The sequence below is a fragment of the Eptatretus burgeri genome, chromosome 16 (genome assembly GCF_056783735.1).
Source record: "Eptatretus burgeri isolate ZD-2024b chromosome 16, Ebu_testis_v1, whole genome shotgun sequence".
Classification (NCBI taxonomy): domain Eukaryota; kingdom Metazoa; phylum Chordata; class Myxini; order Myxiniformes; family Myxinidae; genus Eptatretus; species Eptatretus burgeri.
The window spans coordinates 43200168-43206616 of record NC_140976.1 but is presented as its reverse complement, the minus strand read 5'-3'; the positions used below and the strand labels follow the sequence as shown (position 1 = coordinate 43206616).

General features: G+C 44.2%; 1 non-coding gene across 1 annotated transcript; it reads right to left on the bottom strand.

Annotated features, from left to right (window-relative positions):
- Positions 1 to 6127: 6127 nt before the first annotated feature.
- On the bottom strand, positions 6128 to 6246 carry LOC147010972 (5S ribosomal RNA). Its single transcript, XR_015052623.1, has one exon. It is a non-coding gene; the product is annotated as a 5S ribosomal RNA (ribosomal RNA).
- Between the last annotated feature and the right edge of the window lie 203 nt (positions 6247 to 6449).

The following is a 6449-nucleotide window of genomic DNA, read 5'->3' as shown; positions in this document are numbered from 1 at the left end:
CGACTGGGAATCCTCCGTCGTGCTAAGTCCTTCCTCGGCCCTCTTGAGCTCCTGACCACTTACAAAGCTTTTGTCCGTAGCCTGATGGAGTACTGCTCTCCCCTCTGGGCTGGTGCTCCTGCCTCCCACCTTTCTCGGCTTCACACTGTCGAAACCAGGGCATTTAAGATCATCGGCATCTCCCGCAATGAAGCTGAGTCTTTGGGCCTCTCACTCAATCACCGTAGATTGGTCGGTGGTCTTTCTGTCTTCTACCGACTCCTCTCCAGCCTTGCCCCCCCTGCTCTCTCTGCGATTTGTCCCCACCACATTTCCACAGGGCGCTCAAGGTCCGCCAACAACCCCCTTCTGGTAAAACTACCAAAATCACGAATCACTGCTCATCTTCACTCTTTCATTCCTCTTTTTCCCGCCTTTGGAATAAACTTCCTCACTCTATTCTTTCCCATTCTTCCCTCCAGGCTTTCAAAACAGCTGTTCACCACCACCTCTTATCTTCCCCCATCCAAATCCTCGATCTTTTCTACCCCCGATAATCCACCCAAGCCCACTTCCTTCATTTCTCCTGCTTTCCTTCCTGAAAGTCCCTGAAATGTCCATCTTCTCTTCGCCATGTTCCCCGTCCCATCCCCATCCCTCTCCCTTCCACAGTTCACCTAATGTGTCTGTTCCCCACTGTTTTGTCCCTTCCACTCCCGCCCCTCTTGTCTCATGCCCCCTTGCTGTGAGTTGTGTGTTCGCTCTCATACGAGCCTCGACCAAGGTATACAAAAAAAAAAAAAAAAGTCAATCAGATGAAAATTGACAATTTTAGAAATCTCATTGAAGTTGTTGAGCTTTGACCTATGACCTTTTTGGTCTATGTTTACCTCAAAAAGAATTGGCTGGTTGAATTCATTGAACTAAAATACAAATCCACTTCAAGTTTCAGGTCAATCAGATTAAAATTGAGGATTTCAGAAATCTCACCTAAGTTGTGACTTTTGAACGATGTTGACCTCTTGGTCGATGTTGACCTCAAAAATAATTGGCTGGTTGAATTTAGTGACCTTAAATATAAATCCTCTTCAAATTTCAAGTCACTCGGATGAAAATTAGGATTTTCGACATCTCACAGAAGTTGTTGTCCTTTGGCCTGTGTTGACCTGGTCAATGTTGATCTCAAAAGCAAATTTCAAGTCAATCGGATAAAAATTGAGGATTTTATAAACCTCACCTAAGTTTTTGACCAAAAGATAATTGGTTGACCTTTGGCCTTTGTGACCTTTTGACCTCAAACCTTGCTCGTGCCAAACTCCACCAAGTGGTGAAGGTTCGTGATCGTTTTAAATTTGTGACCTGTCAGTGAATTGCAGACTGACAGCAAACAGACAAACAGACAGAATAACAAAATTGACTGACCAAAACAATTAAATAGGTCACCCAGCCTTGTAAACTTCATACACTAATAACTATAACTGCCACTTTATAACTGCTGGCAGTGATAACCGGATACCAAGACGTCCAGCTTTGATACAACACGGGATTGACGAGTTATGGACCGTGTAACATGCCGCTTTCAATCTGTCAATTACGTATGCAGTTCGGCCTTTTTCCTGAATACATATCAATTGTATTGGTGTTTATATAACCTGAACAGAAGTAATCCGAGGGGGAGCACTCGGTAGAGTGCAAAACCTCCGCCGCCAATACTGCTCGGTCACTCAAGTGAACCTGATATCCTATTCATTCAATTTGACGTCAACAGTGCTCACAGAGTTATAGTTTTCAACTTTCCCTTTTACTTTTAACTTTTACATACTCAATTCATTCGTCAAAACGAGATTCCTTGAGACAGAAATGGATTTTACGTGGGTAAATCCACCTGAAGTTCCAACATCAGCCGCAATTATAATTTTGACATGTTTTTTGTTGGAAATCACTTATCGCATGAAGAAATTAAAAAAAAAAATTAAACATTTTTTCAAGATGGCCACCATAGCGGCCATATTGGACTTTGGACCAATTCCATAATCTAATGGCATGATCCTTGGACCATACCGAATTCCCCCACCAAGTTTTGATGTCGACGTGACAATATCCTCAAACAGAAAATAATCACAGAGGAGGAACAAAGAATATGACATGAGCAAAGTGAAGAGGCAATCGGACATGACGTAACGGCACGTGACGAAATATCGGAAGTTATTGTTGTTGTTGTTTTTTTTTTTTAAACGCTGCCAATACGACATGAAACGGTTGATGTAAATTAGAAACACGTTCAGTAAGTTCTGTGGTCGTCCGGAAGACGTCAAATACATCTACATACGTCAATATGCGTTGGAGGTACGTTACACATCGGTTCAAAGCACGTTACTCATAGGTTGGAAATAAGTTTTGGGTACGCGAATCATTTCCTCGACGTGTTTCGACTTATGAGTAATTTACAAGAAAAGTGCCTCGACGTGTGTCAACGATCGCGTGACGTGCCTCGACGTGTGTCAACGATCGTGTAACGTGCCTACAACACGTTACTCATCGGTTATAAAAAAGTTTCGCGTACGCTAATCATTACCTCGACGTGTTTCGACTTATGAGTAACTTACAAGTAACGAGTGTCGACGTGTGTCAACGATCGCATAACGTGCCTGCAACTTATGGCGAGCATAGCGGAATGTGTGAGTCATACGCTGGCATACGTCGTAAAATTTCAAGCATGCTAAAATTGGAGGACAACCGCAAAGTACAACGATGAAAGCCAGCATACTACAACGTATGGCAGTGTTTTTCAGCATGCTCTTAACGAATACAAAACTTTCCATAACGTATTCGACGTGTGCCAGCGTTGTAGACAAATTTTGCATACGTCAGGCATACATTGGCTAAATCGTCAAGGTGTGACATGGCCTTGAGATCGATATCCATCTCAATGCAGAGCACAAGGTGCCGAGAGTGAGATTCATCTCCATACAAGACACATGGTACTCAGACTGAGGCCCATCTCAGTACAAGGATCATGTTGCCGAGATCCATCTCAATGCATGGTTAATGGTGCTGAGAATGAGATTTTTTATGTATGCGCGTTTCAGAAAGTGGAACGGATCCGTCCCAGGTTTCGAAGTATCCACCGTTGTGTGTGTATGTGTGTGTGTGTGTGTGGGTGTGTGTGTGTGTGTGTGTGTGTGGGTGTGTGTGTGTGTATATGTGTGAATGTATGTGTGTATATGTGTGTCCACATATGGGGTTTCAAAATGTGGAATGGAGTCCTCCCAGGGCAGCCTCAAAGTATCCACCTTCATTTCGGTCAGGGGGTCACGATCCACGGACCAAGCTGTGAAGTTTTTTTGTCCATGTAGTACTGCAGCAAAGCAAACCAATTGTTCGACTTTTCATAAAAGCACCAAAATTGGTACATATGTTGACTAATGTATTCTGAACAATTCTGGATATGGAGCCACTCGAGATTTTGCCCTGGTCAGCTTTGGAGGCCATTTTCCAAAATGGCCGCCATTCTACTTTAACAACATGTGATATCTGTCATTGTTATTCTCTTTGTAGGTTTTTAGAGGTGATAAATACTCCATGTGATGTGCATTTACAAAGGAAAACAATGCAAATGTCATTTGTGTTGATTTATTATATTTCCAACCAATGTGTTGGGAAAAATGGTCATTTTTATGGGCAAATCCATTTTCACACACAGCATCAGTGACAGGTTCAGAAGTATTTTGGTGTGGTGGTGGTGGTGGTGGTAGTGGTGGAAGTCTTCATCCCATATGTCGAGGGGCAGCTGCATCGTGCTTCACGTCTCAACCTCGTTTGGGATTGCAACAAAGATGGCTCCTTGAAGACGGCGACAAGGGAGAAACAAGGAAAAGGGGTGCGACGGCGCGTGGTGAGCACCGCAGCCATACCAGGAAACTGGCAGAGTTTCCTACGTGTCGACGCAAACAAGGTGGAGCTCTGCCCCTTCCTGTCCGATGTGCTGGTGCAGTCCTTCCATGACGAGGCAAAGGAGCTGGTAGTCACTGATGGTGAAGCAGTCATCTGCCTTCCAAGGCAGGAAGAAGAAAGCTCTCTGGCTCCATGCGGTCAAGAAGACGCGGACACTCGCATCATGCTATATGTGGCCCATGCTTCAGAACATGACCACCGTCGGATTCAAGTTCAAACCTTAGATACTGACGTCATCGTCTTGGTGGTGATGGTAGCCCAGGCACTACGATGCATCGATGAACTCTGGATTGCCTTTGGGACGGGCAAGAACTACCGCTGCATCCCTGCCAATGAAATAGCTGCCCCCCTCGGTCCACAGAAGGCACCTGCCCTCCCTGTCTTCCACGCCATGACCGGATGTGACACGGTATCAGCATTCGTGGGGCATGGGAAGAAATCTGCCTGGGCCACATGGAACTCGTTTCCAGAACTGACAGATTCTCTTGTGACCCTGACCACCACGTCAGTCAACATCCAGGATGACACAATGCACTGCATTGAAAGATTTGTGGTGCTCCTCTATGAATGCACCAGTCCATATACGGACGTCAACGAGGCCAGAAAGAAACTCTTCGCCAAGAGGAACTCCGTCCAGCACATCCCACCTACCTATGATGCTTTGGAACAGCATGTGAAGAGATCAGTCTTCAAGGGTGGCGATGTCTGGGGTCAGGTCTTGGTCCCTCAACCCGTGCTTCCATCAGCAACAAGCTGGGGCTGGCGGCAAACAGAGGATGCGTCCCACGAACCACTCTGGACCACATTCACTGAGGCTTCAAAAAGCTGCTTTGAGCTCGTGTCGTGCGGCTGCAAAAAAGGCTGTAGAAACCGCTGAAAATGCAAGAAGGCTAATCTGCAATGCACTGGACTGTGTGTTTCTGAAGGAGATGCTAGTAGACAGACGCAGTAGACACATACTGAGATATCGGCCTTGCTTAGAATGTGCAAATGCAAAGTCGCATTGCTTGTAAAAGTGTTGACTTCTTGATCCAGAACCAGTACACTTGAGCTCAGAAACTCATATTGTATTAGACTGATGTATGCGTGTACCATGTTCCTGGTAGAATGGTAGTAGAGAGTAAACCGTAGCCGCTTCAAAGTGAAGTGTGCAATTATTTGACTCCATTTTCTGAGTTTGTCATTATCACGATTATCAGTTCCCTTTTCAAAATAGAGTAAAGTATGTAATCTATGATGCAATTTTTGTTGATTCCAAACCCATTGAATGTGATGAATATCATTTGACTCTTGTTCTCTAGGCAATTATGGGTACTTTTCAGCGAAAACTTTCAGGAGAGCAGCAATTTCCAAATCAAATAATAGCTTTTTTACCGAAAATACTGGCTCATAATATTTGAATACCCCTTTTCATTGTCAATTTACTGAATTTTACACTTTCTTATATCTACCACCAATACAATGAGAAAATAAGAGCATTTCGCGAAAGTAGAATGGTGGCCATTTTGGAAAATGGTCGCCAAAGCTGACCAAGGCACAATCTCAGGTGGCTCCATATCGAGAATTGTTCGGAATACATTATTCCACATGTGTACCAATTTTGGTGCTTTCATGCAAATTTGAACAATTGATCTGAAATATCAAACTTCGCTGCAGGACTAACGTGGGTTTCAGAAAGGAGGAATTTCAATGCAAGCAGAGACCATTAGGCCCTTCAAGGCTGCGCTGTGATTGCCAACCTCTGGTTGTTTGTCCGTGCTCTCTGTTTATTTATCAATGCAATTCCAAGTTCTTTCCACGGGGAGAATAAGAACTTGGCCTGACGTCATCGCGGTGTGAGCGACTGAGTGTGATGGAAACAGAAGGAAGGTGAGAGTGTGCTCGATTGATGCACAAAGGAGGTCGTTGAGGATTTTGACGGTGATGAAGAAAGATATTATTTCAATGTGTTTTGAAGTCGTTGGGAAAGAAGCTGTCCTGAAAAAAACATCACCAAACACAAGAGGAAAGTTTTTGTGTTTTCGCAATTAAACCAGATGAAGGAACATCACAAACTCACGTCTTTTGCCAGTTATTTAAGCGTGAAGGGGAATGAAGAATGTGTTCTGTTGCAACTAAAAAAAAATACAAAGGAGGAATTGTCATTCCCAGATTAGGGAAAAGAAAGGGTAACTGACTCCGCCTGCGGGGCAAAAGCCTACAACACCCGGTGTTCCCAGGCGGTCTCCCATCCAGGTACTAACCGGGCCCGAACCTGCTTAGCTTCCGAGATCGGACGAGATCGGGCGTATTCAGGGTGGTATGATCGTAGGCAACAGCAACTTGTCATTAAACCTTTATGAAGATGAACATTAATAAAATAAAAACAAGTCTGCAGACGGTAATGGTTCACGAGCGGTATTTGACGATGTCGATTGTTTCAAAAGTCAAGGATGAGACAATGTGATAATGTTTGACCAAGTTATAAAAATGATCAACATGATGTGGTACGAGTGACAGGTGATTCGCTGCAAAAT